At 32.6% G+C, this 17432-nt stretch overlaps 1 pseudogene; it reads left to right on the forward strand.

The window, feature by feature from the left end:
• Positions 1-16098: 16098 nt before the first annotated feature.
• LOC18605327 (ethylene-responsive transcription factor ERF039 pseudogene) lies at positions 16099-17154 on the forward strand (annotated as a pseudogene).
• Positions 17155-17432: the final 278 nt, after the last annotated feature.

Genomic DNA, 17432 nt, shown 5'->3' on the forward strand with positions numbered 1-17432 from the left:
AATTATTTTTCTGCTTTTATCTTTTTAAATAAATTAATACTAATGCATATTATATAGGAAACATATACATTAAAACATCACTTGCATGATAAAGAGTAGAACAAAGTTTAATTTTGAAAAGAATTAAAATATTGTACATCATTTATATTTAGAATCTTAATAGTTCCTGCTGTGTATAGGACTTGACCCTAACTCAACCTAGGGAGTACTATTTTCTCATCGGTGACAGAAGCATAGGTAATTTTCTTTTTCTTGTCAGTAGCCTGTCTAGCTAGTTAAATTTTGTCCTTCGTGTGAACGATTTCTTTCGGTGAGACAATCAACTTAGTTAATTTTTCTGTTAAAATATCTTTTCCATTAACAGGTTCCTGGAAGAATAAAAAGATGGGCAAACAGAGAAGTAAACAGCTGAAGAAGACTAAGGGCGTAAACAAGACGAGCTTTGATGAATTAGCCGATGACCTGAAAGAAGACGTCTTCCGTAGATTAGACATAAAAGATCGCGGAAAATTTAAGTGCGTTTCCAAAGAATGGCGCCGTTTGATCACTGCCGCTTGCTCTCCCATATGCTCTGGATTCCTATATAAGAATGCAAATATGAATAGACCACTTGCAGAAGTCAAACACTTGTCTTACCAACCTTGGTCAGGGGATCCTTTATCAGGGAAACTCCGTTTCCATGCTTCTTTCGCTTTTGAAGAGAGTTTGCCTTTCAAATTGAGCAGTGATTTGCAAGAAAGTTGCAATGGCTTGCTTTTGCTGTGCCATTGTCACAAATCGGAAGTTGGATCCATTGTCAAGGAATCGGAGGTTGGAAAATATAGAGGACGCCTAAGGATGTACAGTTATTATGTGATTAACCCCTTAACCAGACAATATTTTGTAATTTGTAAGCCTAAACCGAACTCTGCTTTATACAATTACGCTGCTTTGGCTTATCATCCGGCTGAATCATCCCACTTCAAAATCGTACGATTTCGTGCTAAAAATTTGGATGTATATTCGTCTGAGACTGGTAAGTGGAGTAGTTCGAGGATTCAGCTAAGAGACGACAATGTCAGCCGAGCTAAATGGGTGAAACAATCTGTTTACCTCCAAGGTGTGATTTATAGATTGTCTATGTCAGGGCATATTTTAAGATTTGTTGTCAACAAGGAAGCTAGAGAGCCTTGGGTGGTTCAAGAAATTGAGATTCCAGGGACGGCTAAGATTAATGAGGCAGCATGTATTGGGTTGAGCAACGACCACATTAAATTTGCAATCAGTGATGGCTCAAGTTTGAAGATTTGGGAGCTTAATCACCAATTCGTTGACTCTAGAGATTATAACCGGTGGTCTTTAAAGTTCAGCTGCCGCAGCCAAGACATCAATAGATCCTTTAAATACCCTACACCGCTTACTTTTCACCCAAATTTAGATGCTATTGTTCTTTGTTTAGTCGATTATGGTAAATTCGCGAGTTTTGGCTGCCTCCATTATAGTGAGGAAATGGCTAAAGCCATGCCATGCCTAATGCAATTACGATGGCGAAACAATCATAAATTCGTATTCCCTTTATTTCAATGCGAAGCTCCTTTTGCAGGCGACACTGCAAAATAAATAGGCTGGAGTAAGGGTATGCCCGCTCTTTGTTTTCTTTCTTTAATTTTGTCGCTATCTTCCGTTTATTTGATTGTTGAAATATAAACGTGTTTTCAGTCAAAAGTTGTTAACCTGCCTAGCAATTATCGAGATTTGAGTAGTGATGAGTATGTTAGTACTGGTTTATATTTTTTTTATTTTTTTAAAGTGATTTTATTTAAATCTCTCGTCTAATTGATAAAGACTCTTAAGACATTAGAATGTATATGTAAAGAGCAGTCAATCTTAATGTGTAGAGACACCAATCTATCTTGCCATCACTTTATCTCGAATGTAGTGGCAGTCAACCTTAATGTGTTTGGTTCTCTCTTGCAAAATTGGATTCTTGCATATGTAAAGAGCAGATTTGTTATCACAATGTAGTTTCACTGCGCTGTCATGAACAATATCAAAATCTGCTAGCAGATACTTCAACCAAGTGATTTCACAGCTTGGTGATGCCATAGACTGATATTCTGCCTTTGTTGAGCTGCGTACTACCACTGTTTGTTTCCTAGATTTCCAACTCACTAACGAACTGTCAATGAAAATACAAAAACCAGTTATTAAAATCTATTAATGATGTGAGAAACAGTAAGTATAGCATCTCCTAGGGATGTCAACAAGTAGGATATCCGTTAATTTTGAAGTATCCAAACCCTAACCCTATTAAAAATTAAATACCTTAATTCTATTAACTACCCGAATAATTTAAAAATTACTATCCTAACCCTAATACATCTCACTACCCTATAATTACCTTAATCCGTTTAAATACCCGATTAAATAAAAAAATTATTAAAATCGTCTTCATGAGTACCCAATTAGCCAATTAACTTTTCTAATCTCATTACTTCCCTTTAGATTTATATGTTATAAGTTTATATAAATAAAAATATATATACTGTAATTAATAATTTTATGAGTTATAATTTTTACAATGTTAATACAAAATAAAAGTAAATATATTTATATTTAAAGTACATATATATATATATATATATATATACACACATACATAAAAAATATTTTAGTATATAAAATAGTAATTATATTTTTTATAAATTAACACAATATATAAACTATATATATTAAAAGACATTACAAGTTAATTAATAATAATAGTTTTATGAATTAATTTAATTAATTATAAAGATTTGTTCTTAATTTCATGAAATTAAAAAAAAAACATTTAAGGTCCAAAACTATTCTAATTTCAAAAGCTTTCTTTAAGTGTATATATATATATATATATATATATATATATATATATATATTATAAGATTATATAAATAATGGTATAGATATTATAATTAATAATTTTATAAGTCATAATTTTTATAATGTTAACACAAAATAGAAAGTAAATATATTTATATTAAATATATATATAATAGTAATTATATACCTTTATAATGTGATATAATATTCAAATTATTTAAACATAATTAACAATCTAATAATTTTTTAATTTAAATATATTAATGTCATCATATTAATAATTAGAGTAACCATACTTTTCATATATTTGTTAGTTTTTAACAAAAAAAAATTACTTGTAAAGTTGGTAAAAATTGTAAATTTTTAATTTAATTATTAAAATAATAATAAAATATTTATAAACAGTAATCGGGTTCGGGTAACAGGTACCCAAAGGATGATACCAGAACCCATTCCGAACCCGTTTGTGAAATACTCTAATCTTGTGTAATCAGGTCGGATACCCACGGGTACCCTATAATGGGGTACCCGTTGACATCCCTAATATCTCCCCATAATTTTTTTGGTAGACTGGATTGGAATGATAAAGATCTTATTATCAATGGCAAACTTTTGGTGTTTTCTTTCAACAACACCATTTTGCTGTGGTGTTTTAACACAAAATAATTGATGCACAACTCTGTTTGAAGCATAAAACTCTTTCAAATTAAAATTTGGATCATTGTTAGTTCGAATTTGTTTGATGGTACAGTTAAATTGGTTTTTTACTAGATTAACAAATGTAGATACGATGGTTAAAACATCTGATTTGGCTTGCATAAGGAAAATCCATGTGAACCAACTGAAATCATCAACAAGTGTAAGGATGGAGCGATTTCCAGTGATTGTACAAAGAGTTAAAGGCCTCTAAATATCAGCATGTAATAGTTCAAAAATAACAGTAGTATTCTGAATATGTTTTGGAAAAGGCAATTTCTTTTGTTTGGCTAAAGGGCAAACATCACAATAAAACTCATCATTATAAGTAATCTCAGGAAAAAGTTTATGTAACAACTTTATTTTATCAACTGGAACATGGCCAAAGTCTACAATGCCAAAGATTGAAATGTTTGGAAACCTTAGAACAAGAATTCACGAAGACACCAGATGGAATTTTCACAAGTTTATCAAGACTATATTTGTCAAAAGATTGTGCATCTTGATTATCTTGCATGAAGTATAACCCTGATAAGACCTTAGCAACCCCAATCACAATCGATGATCTTAGGTCCTGAATTACACAACAAGAATCAATAAAGAATAGGAAATGGTCCTTTGATTTTGTGAACTGATTTACAGATACAAGATTAAATTTGAATGAATGCACATATAGGACACTATACAAGGTCAATGTAGAAGTTAATTTGACTATGCCAATATGTGTTACTGCTGCTCTAGCATTGTTTGGAAGGTGGACATAACAAATTGTCACAAGCTTAATGAATGTGAATCTGTCAAGTGAGCATGCTACATGATCGGATGCACCAGTGTCCATTATCCAAGAATCATGTTTTATCATGGTATTATATGCATGATATGGCATGGTCATATGAGTATGAGTATATGATGTGCATAAGCAAAAATGATCAAAGATTATACCAGCTAAGGCAGAGGTCACACTAAGGAAGGTTTGGTTTGCTGTGTTTTTGAAGTAATGCCACCATCAACATCTGACTCATTCTCATTGATGAGAGTTAGTAGTTTCTGAATTTGTGCTTTAGTAAATGATATTTGAGAAAAAGAGTTGTTTCCTGAATCCTCATCCTATTCGATCTGGGTAGATTCAACAATAGAAACACTATTCATTGAAGAATTTTTAAGCATTCCTGAAGTGCTCCTCCTACCATTCTGCTTTCCTTTAGTGAATTTGAAATCATCTAGAAAGCCAATTAGCCTGTAACATTTCTCCTTCAAATGTCTTTTCTTCCCACAATGGCTACACAACACCTCTGATTTTCTCTTCTTCTTGTTTCCAGCAATAACCATCATGGCTGAGGACTCTAATGTAGGTTGTGATAGAATCAGTAACTTTCTCTGAGTCTCCTTTTGTAGGACTATGTTGTATGCCTTATCAATCAAGGGAAATGGCTCCATCATAATGATCTGAGATAGCAAAGCTAAAAAGGATCCATTCAGGCCATTAAGAAACCTAAACACCATATCTCTCTATTGTTGATCTAAGTATTTCTGAAAGCACCCTTGGCTACATTTGCCATAATCACAATTAGACAGGGGTCGATAATATTTGAGCTCTTGCCATATACTTTTCAGTTCAAAGAAATATGAGTCCACTGATCTTGTCCCTTGAGAAACATTGCCAAGAGTGAATTGCAAATTGCATATGCAAGCATCATCGAATTGTGAAAAACTCTATTTTATATCTATAAATATATATATATATATATATAAAGTTTTATACCTATAATAATAAAAGAAATTAAAAATTAAGAAGTGATGGTGGTCACCACACATCACCCCCTTAGTTCTGCCCCTGGCAGCTTCTCCTATCTTGACACGTTGTAACCATGGCAACTCAAGCCCGAGCAGCGGCACAGCTCTCAAAACCTTCTGTTACCAGTCCTTGCTTATCGTTAATGCAAAATCAAACTGTTTCTTTTTCTTTTTTTTCATTTTTAATGAAACAAATTGTTGAGTTGCACAGAGTCATGATGGGAAATACTTCCTCGTTCCCATATATGAACAGAACATGGAAGTCATCCTTTCGGCGCTTCAGTCCTCACCGTAAAACATCACATATATGCATGGTTGGAGATGGCATGACCAATTTCTTATATTTTATTTGTTTCTAGAGTGGAGATTGAAATTCCAATTTGATTTGATTCGCTTTTCGATTTATAAAATAAAAATCATAATTATCAGAACCAAACGGAATCAAATTTCAACTTTTATTAATTTCTATATTACTTTTTATATATTTCAAAATATAAATTTAATTTTTTAAAGTGTAAGTAAATAAATTAAAAATAATATTCAAAAAGATCTTTAAATTTTAAAAAAATCAAGAAACTTGTTTTCGAGGTTGTATTCTGTGACTGGTAATGCGCTGTGGGTGATCAGACCTTCCGTGTTCTGCAGGTGCTGTGGATCCATAGTTTGGAGACTTGTTGCAGGCTCTTTGTCTGAAATTTTTGGGATATTGCTGGTTGCTGGGTTTGAATTACTATGTGGTTATCATCGATGGATATTATGACTGCACCTGTTGGGATGCTTTCTGTCTCTGATACTTAACGTTGTTGATATTGTACAGGGGTCCTTTTCTTGCTTCTATTTTGTTCATGCTCACAGCAGTTGCTTGCTTGTGCTCTGCTCTGCTTTTCTTTTTTCAGTGACTGACCTCTTAGGTTGTGCTTACCTCCGAGGATGTGTTCATGTTTTCGCCGGGCTACCTTTGGGGTTGAGACGCTGCTGCTTTTGTAATCGAAGGGAAGTCCTTCCTCAGCTGATGATGCATACCGTGAATTGTAAATAAAATTTGCATCAAGAAACTAAATTGTTGGAATTCAATTAGAGCCAAGTCTATTTTAATGCCTATTCATTTCAATTTCAGTTCGATTTTTATAAAATCAAAATACTGTACAGTAAGTTAACTTTTTTTCAAAATCAAATCAAATCCAACCATATGCAACCCTTAAGAGAAAGAAGGAAAAGAGGGAGAAACAAATGAGAAGAAAATGCACCAAATCATGTACAAAACCTCAAATACAAACAAATGAGAGTTTCCATGATTTCAAGATTTTACAAGAACTTAATTTATTCCCCGTCCTATTCAAATTAAGATGTTGTGAAATATAGGTAAAGCCTTTGCCTAATCTTAAAATAACAAATTAGCTAATTAATTAGAACAGAAAAAGACCACCTTTTTGTCAGGTAATTAATTAGCTACGCATTGAACCAAACCTGAATAAATATCTAATTAAATTAGAAAACAAATTAACTTGCTTTCGCAAATTATGTAGAAACATATTAAACCAATGAGCTAAAATTCTATCAAGATTGCCGGTAAAACCAAACTATTGCAAGCCCAATTAAAACAAACCTCGACGTCAGATTTATTTACCTTTTGAAATAAGTTAGAATACACTTGATTCGTTTTAATTTATTCCCTCTTTACACGTTTGTTTAGTACTTTCTTCCCTCTGATTAAACTGCTTTGCTTTATTGTTCATCCTGTTCTATCTTTCACCTTGATACTTACGGGATTTATGAATGAAATTTCTCGAATGATTTTAGTTTTTGCTGTAAGATGAGAAGGAATTGATTCAAAACATGCAAAAAAACAATACTTTGTCCATTGGGATTTTAGTGTAAAATTTAATTTGTTAAAGGAAGGTGGAAATCATGAAGAGTTTCACTTGGAGAAGAGAAGACGTAACTTGTTTTCCAAAGTAAAAAATTTTCATGTATCGTGTTATAATTGGGGAGAGTTTTTTAACAACAAAAATCCCTATTGTGCCTTCTTTGATGTCCCTTTTATATTATTACGTCATCTACCTACTATATATATTTTTAATATTATATATTTAGATAAAAAAAATACTACTGTTAGGATAATGAAGAGCTGAAAACGTTCTCTCTCTTTTGCACCTCAAACTTCAACTTTTTCGCCACTCCTCTAATTTGCCTTTGCAACTTAATTTTCCTTTTTTGATTGTCAGCTTTTGCTTTTTATTCTTCCTGTTCACTAGTTTTAGTGTCGATCTTTGTTTTTTTCTCTTTACTTTTTGCTCTAATTTTTTTCAATTTTTCTTTCACCTTTTTTGCGTGTAAGCTGTTCATCTCATATGTAATGAGAGAGAATCGTATATGCTAGAGAAGAGGGACGCTATCCAAGTTTTTATTTTCCAAGCGCCCCAAGTCACACGATGGTTGCATCACTTTGCAGAAAATTACTACGAATTAAGATGACGTTTGATATTTTATAATAAAATATAATTACAGATAATATGATTATAAATAATATGATTGTAAGTAATATAATTATAAAAAAATAATATTATAGTATTTGATATATAAATAAATTAATAATTATAATATAAAAAAGATAACATTACAACGTTTAATTTATGAGTATTTTATTAAAAATATAATATTAATTTTTAAAATTATTTTTATTTATTAAAATATAAATTTAATATATTTTTATTTTTTATTGTTAATTTTTATCTAATATTATCTCGTAAATATATTTTTAATGTCATATATTTTATTTTTATTTTTTATTATCATTATATATTTTTATTTTTTAATATAATTTTTTATATTATATATTTTATTTTAATTTCTTTACCTATAATACATAAATTTTAATTTCTTATATTTTATTTTATTTTAATTTCTAATTCTTATATTATATATTTTATTTTAGTATTTTTTATTTTAATTATAGTATTATAAAATATTTTTAATAAAGTAATAAAATTAAAGGGTAAAAATATTTTTAATAACATTACAGAGTGCAATATAATGTGATTGCATTGATTTTGGACCACAATCACATTACATCCTTTGACTGTAACGTGATTACATTGCAATATTACATTACAGTAGTCTGTTACAAAACAAACACTGTAATGTAATTTAATTGGACACATTGTGAGGAATATACTCTCACTTCTCTCATACCAAACACTAACTAAAGCTTTTCTAGCCAAAAATTAGGAATAACACTTTGTTAAATCAGGTACAATAAATAATCTTTTAGATTAGTTTCATAATTTAAAATGATTGATCCTAGTTCAAGTCTTGAATTCTTCAGATAGTGGTAACCCGTCGAGGATTTGTTAGTAGAGGCATTCAAAATATAATCTGTACAATTTGGGTTGTAAATTAATCTTTATCATTGATTTTGCAAATACGTAAGACATCTATCTAATTAAAAGCCCAATTGGAGAGAGTTAGAATTCATATAGGCAAGCTGTAATTAAGTTGAGTTGAATCCACCAAGTAAAATATATGAACACAAACACAAAACATGAGATTAATGGGTGGTTATCTCTATCAGTGGATACATCGGTGTTGTTAAGGTGCATGTAAGACTTAGATTAATGGGTGTAATGCCTACAACATGGACAGATTTAGGCTGACTCTATGTATCAGTATCTTGTGTGTAGGTGTTATAGGGAATCCTGTAGTTAAGTAAGGACAATGAGTGATTTTTTAAGGGACTAGTAGTGCGGGGTATGGTTTGTAACAGAGGTGGTGATGAGGCACTAGAACACGCGGAAGGCAATAAAGAGATGAGAAACTGTCCTCACCTAGAAGGGAGAAAATTTTCTCATCTTATTTGCTAATATCAATAGAATCTACTGATTTTTAGCCCGCAGTGGGCGAGGGTACATATTTTGCCATTTTTCTTTTTGTCTGGCGTCATCTGGATGCTTTGTACAGCCTCCCGAGAGGCCATCTGACAACCACTAGGCCTTTTTAACACAAGCATAGCTAATGCCTTTAAAAAGAAAAAATCTTCTGATTTATCGAGAAAAAAAAAAAGAATTGAAGAACACGTGAACAAGGTGAGCGTTAAATATTTGCCGACAAAGTTTCCGAAGTCCCAGCCCAGGTGCAATCCGAAACGAGGAGTGGTCCAGTGGCATGTTCTTGCGCTGTAAATGACTACCAACACTAATTTGCATGTTATATATCTTCCACATATTTCAAACCACTTCCACCAAATGAAAATTCTTAGGGCAGAAACAGATAACGAGTGCGTGGTATATGTGCAAGCCTCCAAGCTGAGGTTTTGGAATTTGTAGCAGGAAAAAGCGAAATTTATTCATCCCTCATCATAAAATGTCATAGATCAACTTGTCAACTTGTCAAAAAATTATATATCTCATAGATAAATAAATTATTAGGTGAAAAAAATAAAATATTAAATTTTTAATAAAAGAACAACGCATAACTAAAAAGGAAATTGTATTCCTTTAAAGAACATCCCACCATTAGAATTTAAGATTTTAAGATTTTAAATTCAAACTCTAAGACAAGAAAATTGAAATTTATGAAAAAGAAAAAGTTTATCTCCCCTTCTTAATGGTTTAAAATCATAAATATTAAAAAAAACTGCTCAAATTAAAATGTAATTTTTTTCCCATCTTATATGTTTAAAGAAAATTGGTGACAAAAGTTATTACATTACTATTAATAGAATTAAGAAATTCAAATCTATACTTGTTAAGATTACCTTAACATAAAACGTCAATCTTATTATTATTTGATAACTTTTGTCATCAATTTTCTCTAAATAAATAAAATACAAAACGTTACATTTTAATTTAAATGAAATTATAAGTTGCTAAAACGAAATATCTGACAAACAGTAAATCTTAAAATGAGCATTTAACCTACCTAATTTGTCCTGGAAACAAATTTTGCAATTTTTTTTACCACTATGCATTGCTTTTTCCTTTATCAACTAAACAATTTCTAGCCAAAAATTAGGAACGACACTTCATTAAATCATCTAGAGTAAATAATTTTTTAGATTAGTTTCATGATGTAAAATGATTGATCCTAATCCTAGTCTTGAACTCTTTTTTTTTTTTTTGGAGTGAGTAGTCTTGAACTCTTGGGATAATTTGAGTTGTAAATGAATCTTTATCATTGATTTTGCTAATATGTAAGACATTTTACTAAACCCATAATTAGATATCTATCTAATTAAAGGCCAAATCGAAGAGAATTAGAATTCATATAAGAAAACTGTAATTAGATAGCTACCTACATAATTTACATAAACTCAATTAAGTTTCATTTTTTAGACTCAAAGTTGATTTAAAAAAGTTAATCAAGTAACTGTATCAAACTTTGATATTTCTTTTTATAAATATAATTTCGATTATATAATCGGAGATTTCATCTTATTAATATCATAATATCCATCTTAAAATTTGAATGCCAAAATTTTTAATTAAAGTTTCAAATTTTAATAAAAAAGGTTCCCTCTGAAAAAAAAAACAACCTCAAATTACTTTGACTAAACTCCATTGCAATAATGTCAATAGTAGTTTTTGGAATTATATATTGTTATAAAATATATTTCAAAGTGTAAAATGATTTAGCAAAAAATAATTGAGAAGTGTACAAAATATATATATATATATATTCAAAAAATTAAATGCTTGTTTAGGATTGTGACTATATGACGCCAGGGAGGACCAAATTCAAAACTCAACCTGTTGATAAACAAGTGGAATTGACAGAACAGGTGAACAAGGTGCGCATTTGAAGACGTGGTGGTGTAACCCTGGTCCTGGGAGGGTCCGGACTGGGGGAAAAAGTTGCGACGGGCTCGATACCTGTAGGCCCACGAAAGTTGAGACCAGGAGTGGTCCAATGGTAGGTTATTGCGCTTTAAATGAATGCCAACACTTTTGTATGTTGGATATTCCACAAAAGGAATACTGTTGGGGCAGAAAAAGCTTTCGGCCTGGAAATAGACCTTGATACAGTATGAAAAACTTGTCAAATGATTACAGTGTCTCATTGACAAATAAAACAAAGGGCTGCTTGGCTGGTGGAGAAACATTTTAGCCCTCGCAAAAGAAATTTTTCTTCCTTTCCTTCCTTTATCCATTTATAATTCTATTTATTTACATACGTAATAATTTTCGTGAGAAAAGAATACAGAATAATCACTGAATACTCTTCTGATTTTTCAACACCTAGTCACCAAGAAAGTATTTGGGCTTCAATCTTGTCTCTATATGAATCTGATTCAATTCATGTCTCAAAACTGCTTTTTGGGTTTCCTTTTTAATTACTTTCAAGATAATTAAAACTTAATATATTGTGGCCAGTGGCAAGAAATGTGAAGCATCTACCAATGCCGCAATATATGCATATTACATTAAACTTTGACAGTAGGCCTTTTTTATTTGGAAAAGAAAGAAAAAAGGTTTGTCTCATCATTGTAAAGGATCAAAGTCATAAAGCTCAGAAAAAAGCATCCTATGAGAAGACATTTAGCAAAAAACCAACAGATAAGCAGCAGCAACAATTAAAACCAGCGCCAGCAGCTACTCAAAGCAAAGCGTAACAGCAGCAATTCCAAGAATAGTAGCTCAATACACATCAGCACTATACGCAGCGAGCTCAGCAGACTCATCTACAAATTATGCAGCAAGCTGAGTAGAGAATTTTGAATCAAATACCATTCTGATTCCGATCAGAACTGCAAATCAATCTTCAATATTCTTTGTTATTTGATTGACTCATTGTAACACATATTTGAATTGTACCTATATAAGATAAGACTTGTATATGTATACATGTAAATCGGCAATGAAAAATTAAGACCATTTCAAATTCACCAAATCTTTTATGGTATTAAAGCAATTTGCTTCACTAGCATCTCGATCCTTCACCTTTTTCCTCATGCTTGCTGCAACCAACTCTTCCTCAAAACATTTCCAATAATACCACTGCTCACATTTCTGTCAATGCAGCAGCACAGCTGCCTCTCAAATCAACCCCTATTAATTTTCTTTCTTGGCAAATCCAATTTAAGACTCTTCTTACAGGCCATGATCTTACTAGTTATATCCTTGGAAAGAATCCTTATCTTTAATTAAGCCATGCTCACAACTGGTAACACACCTAACTTAAATCTTGAATACAATTTCTGGTATAGGCATGATCAGTTTGTTTTGCATTCCATTTGCGGCATCTATTTCAGAGTCCATTGTCCCACTCATTGCAACAACACGAACTTCAACTTCTCAAGAAGCATGGAAAAATTTAACTAAAATGTTCGCCAACAAGAATCGCACCAGAGTTACGTCATTGAAAAAGAAACTTCTCCATCAACCAAGAAGAGGGATATTGCAGGCTACTTACAGCACATGAAGAGCACTATTGATGAGTTAGGCATGGCTCAACTATCAACAGCTACTCTCATAAAGAAGGTTATTCCAGAAGCAATTCTACACCTAATCCCAATAGCAACAACTTCACTTATTCAAGGAAAAAAAATATGTTACAAGTGCTTCTCATAACTCTTTTATCCAGCTATTGCATGCTCTGTCTCTTTGCAGCTGATCTTTCTCCTATTCTAGCAGCCGCCAGTCAAGTGGGTTTTTTTTTTTTTTTTCTGTTGTTCTTCTCTTACTTTCTGTTTTGAAAAGTTGCTGGGCTAGTATTTGAACTTAGGTCATTGCAAAATAATATCAACTTGATGTAGGCTTCCACGTTGTGCTACTGAGCCTTAATGAAGACATCGAGGATTTGAATGGGAGATCATGATACCTCATTCCAACTTATATAACAATTTAAGTTAATCACTGTTAGTAATTTGAGTTTGAGCTTTTGAGAGGCACGTAGTTTAGGCTCGAAAAGTTACTGAATCAGTGTTTGGACTTAAGTCGTTACAAATGGTATCAAAATTTGCACTAGTCCTATGTAGACTTTCACATTGCGCTGGTGAGAATAGGCCTTGATATGTGACCTTAATAAATACAATAAAGATTTGAGTAGATGAGATTGTGATACTTCATATTTCATATACATCTCACATTAGATGTGAATGTGATTGTTAAGATTTATATAACAATCCATAACTTGAGTTGTAGTGTTGGAGAGTCATGTGTTTTAAGCTTGAAAAGTTACCAGGTTAGTGCTTAGACTTTGCAAGATTAATAATGATGCTGTTGGATTTGAGCAACAAGACACCATTAGTGAAAGTTTTGACTAAGGCGGAGAACACCATTAATGAAATGTTTGACTAAGGAGGCTTCTCTTTGTTATAAAAGAGCCATGGCCCCCCAAACATTTTAATTTTATTACATATAATTATTTTTTTTAACTTTTTTAACTTGGCTTTTAAAATATTATGAAACTTATTCTTACTAGCTAAGCCCAACATATATAAATTCTAACCTAATATACTAAGCTTATCAAATTTAAAAAAAAAGGAGTAAATCCACTAACTTAAACTCACTAGATTTATATAAATCTAAGTTTATCATAAGTAGAAAATGCTAATTAACAATTGAAAAAATCCAATATATCAATCACAAATAAAATCATTTAGAGGAAAGTTTCCTTAGGAAGCTATCAATTTCTGCATAACACACAAAGCCGCCCGACTCTTGTTTTCAAGTGAAGGTTTCTTTTTACTGTTAATCTTTCCAAAGAATTAGAAGCTGAAGCTATTCGTCACTTCAATCAAACTTTTTTTTCATTTTTTATTGAGTATTTCCTTTTTTTGGATTTTTTAAAAATATATTTATAATTTGAAAAATCATCATGCCCCCTTTCGCTTTTGGCATAGAAAAAGGATTATTTGTATGGGTAATGCTTGACCTGATGTTGATGTGGTATTGGCCTAAATATTGTTTGCCAAGCAGCAATGAATTCTTGAAATTGATGATAAATACTTTGTATAGGAACCTTTTGATTTTAGTTATTTACATTTTGAAAGAAATAGCTACTACTTTCAATACAAATTCAATAATAGATAAATTTGAATCTAAAAACCGACAAGCACAATTCTCTTAAAAGATAATTGTAAGTGATATTTATTTATGAAAGTCGACTACATTATGATACTTTGTGTTTTGGTATTTATTCTTTTAACTTATATAAGTGAACATACATGTATTGTATGTGAGAATTAAATGATATATAAAATTCTTGTTGACCGTCAAATTCTTTTTTTTTTTTTGTTTAAACCCCTTAAAAATGCTCTAACTTCGCTCTGAGTCCGAGTAGGAATGACATATATGAGCTTTAAAGACACTTGCCACATTCTTCAAGTGCTGCAACGACCTTGCTCTTTGTAAAATTCCCTTCACAATGGACTTGGTCGTCCATCCTCCAATTCCTGAGTCATATGCGTAGATCAGTTGGTTTATCTTTTGATTCTCCCAATATATTGTCCACTGTAACTTCTGTCCATGTAATAAAAGTTACAAACTTCCATTTAATCAATCAAGTTTGACAAGTTCAGAGCCTTTAGACTTACTTTATACTGATGTTTGGGATCCAGCACATATTATTTCCATAGATGGTTTTCATTATCATATTATATATGTAGATCATTTTACCAAATACATTTGGTTGTTCCCTATAAGATATAAGTCTGATGTTTACCTATTGTTTCCTTCCTTCAAAGCACTAGTAGAAAAATCTTTTGCTACCTCTATTATCTATTTATCTATATATATTTCACAATGGTGGTGAATATATATAAAAAAAAACTATCCAAATACCTTGCTAATCATGGCATTTTTCATTTAACTACTCCACCTTAAACACCAAAAAGAACGGTGCTGCAGAAAGCAGACATATATAGGCAAATAACTGAAATTAGTGTGACATTGCTTCATCATGGTTCAATGCATCTCAAATTCTGATCTCATGCATTTCAAGCTGATGTTTACCTTATCAGGAGACTCTTCACTCCACTACCCAAATTCAAATGACCTTTTGCAGTCTTATTTAATCTTTAACCAAATCATCTTTTACCAAGCAAATCTTAGTGATTATCTAACAAAAAGTTAGCAGAATCAGTGTTATATATGATTGCCAGAACTTGTCCTGCTTGAACGAAATGTACAGAACAAGCGAAGGTCGCCCAGATTTCAACATTGCAAAATTCCAAAACAGTGACGAATCACCCACGTCTGCTGGAGCTAATAGCGCCACGCTAGAATACAAGGGGCACGGAGATGCGAAAAGATTTTTCTTCGTTACTCCGTTGAACCGGGACGAATACGATTGATGGAAAATTAAGCTTGCCATGGAAAGACGTACTTAAAGGAATGATGGGTTGTGTGTTGCTTTGTTTTTGCAAGTGGGGATAACAGGGAGGAATAGATGGGGCCCGAAAGCTCTAGTTGCCATGTGAAATGCATGGTTTCAACGGGCCCATGTGGTGTTTACTTCCCACGTATACATCCATATAGCAGTAGAGAAAAGGTCGAAAAGAAACCCATACAACTCATCTGACGTCAATAATGGGTCTAAATTTTGAGAAATTAATCTTCTATCATTGCTCCAACTTCCTTCTTTCTCTCTCTCTCTCTATTTTTAATGACGTCAGAGTTCTCAATTTTCTTCCAGAGGGGTTCTATATTATCCACAAGGTGTCGAGTAGCCTAGACAGTGAAGGAAAACTCAGGTTCAGTACTCAGTAGGCAGTACTGTGGCTCCTTTCATTGAAATTGGGCGGTGTATTTAAACTTATATCTTGTTATCTTTTACCCTAAGGGCCCATTGAAGAGTATTAAAGGCACGCAAACTCTCCCAGTTTTGTTCATTGCCTTACTCAACTAGTACAAAAAATTCAATAGCTCTCAATCATAGCAAGACAGGTATTAAGTTGTTCTAGTCTGGTTCAGGCTTTGTTCTCCTTCAGACTCTTGCTCCATCAACACCTTTGCATTCGCTTCTTCTTTAGCATTTATGGATTTGAAGTACATAAAGCAATCTTTCAGGAAGAAAAGATCAATTAGAGAAAAAAGATCGACGGAAGCGAATGAGAGAGGTGAGAAGAGTTTTAAGAAAGGAAAAGCCTATAGGCACCCCACTTATCGTGGTGTGAGGATGCGAAGCTGGGGGAAATGGGTGTCTGAAATACGCGAGCCAAGGAAGAAATCAAGAATTTGGCTTGGAACATTCCCTACAGCAGAAATGGCAGCTCGAGCCCATGATGTGGCCTCGATGGCAATAAAAGGTAACTCGGCTTACTTGAATTTTCCTGAGTCAGCTCATGAACTTCCTCGCCCTGCCAGTTCTGCCCGTAGGGACATTCAAGAAGCTGCTAATAAGGCAGCCTATGCCATGGTTGACCAGCACAATGCCATGATTGAAGTCAAGACGGTGCCAAGTCAGGATGAGATGCCCGCTCCTCAGTCCCCAAGTTCCACCACAATGTCATGCGAAACCCAGGGGTCCCCGTCTTCTCAATCAGTGGATAGTGACAGTATGTGGTTTGACCTTCCTGACCTCTCCCTGGAAGCAAATTCGAGTCATCGATTCGGTTACACTTCTTGGTGGCAACAAGCTGGAATTGACATTGAATTCAAATTTGAGGAAACAATGGGCTGGGATAAATAGCTGATAGTCCTCTGGAGAAATCATTCGGGGTTGAAATTGTGATATCTTGCCCGTGGTTTGTTTCAGGAATTGGGGCTATGGATATCTTCCTTGGCCAACTTTATTTCCTGTATAAAGAGTAAAGACCTTAATCTATACCCCTGAAACAAACGTGTATCATTCTGTGTATTAATGGCATATAGAATGTAATCTGAAGATTTCATTTTTCTCAGGGTCTAATGTGTTCCAGTGCATCTGGCCCTAGATTTTGAACCCACTTTACTAGATTTGGTTAAGGCAATGAAACTTTCAAAAAAATATTCCTCATGATGATTGAGAGACAGAGCTGACAGTCAAAGAATCTCTTTTCAGCGGGGACGCAGATGTAGCCTACGAGCCAGATTGGTTTGGTTTGGTTTTTTTAGTTTAAAAATTATTATAAAGTTTTCATAAAAAATAATAATTTTTAAATTTAAGTTAAATTTGTTTTGTAA

This window comes from Theobroma cacao, chromosome 3 (genome assembly GCF_053813885.1).
Source record: "Theobroma cacao isolate CCN51 chromosome 3, ASM5381388v1, whole genome shotgun sequence".
In the NCBI taxonomy this organism is placed as follows: Eukaryota; Viridiplantae; Streptophyta; class Magnoliopsida; order Malvales; family Malvaceae; genus Theobroma; species Theobroma cacao.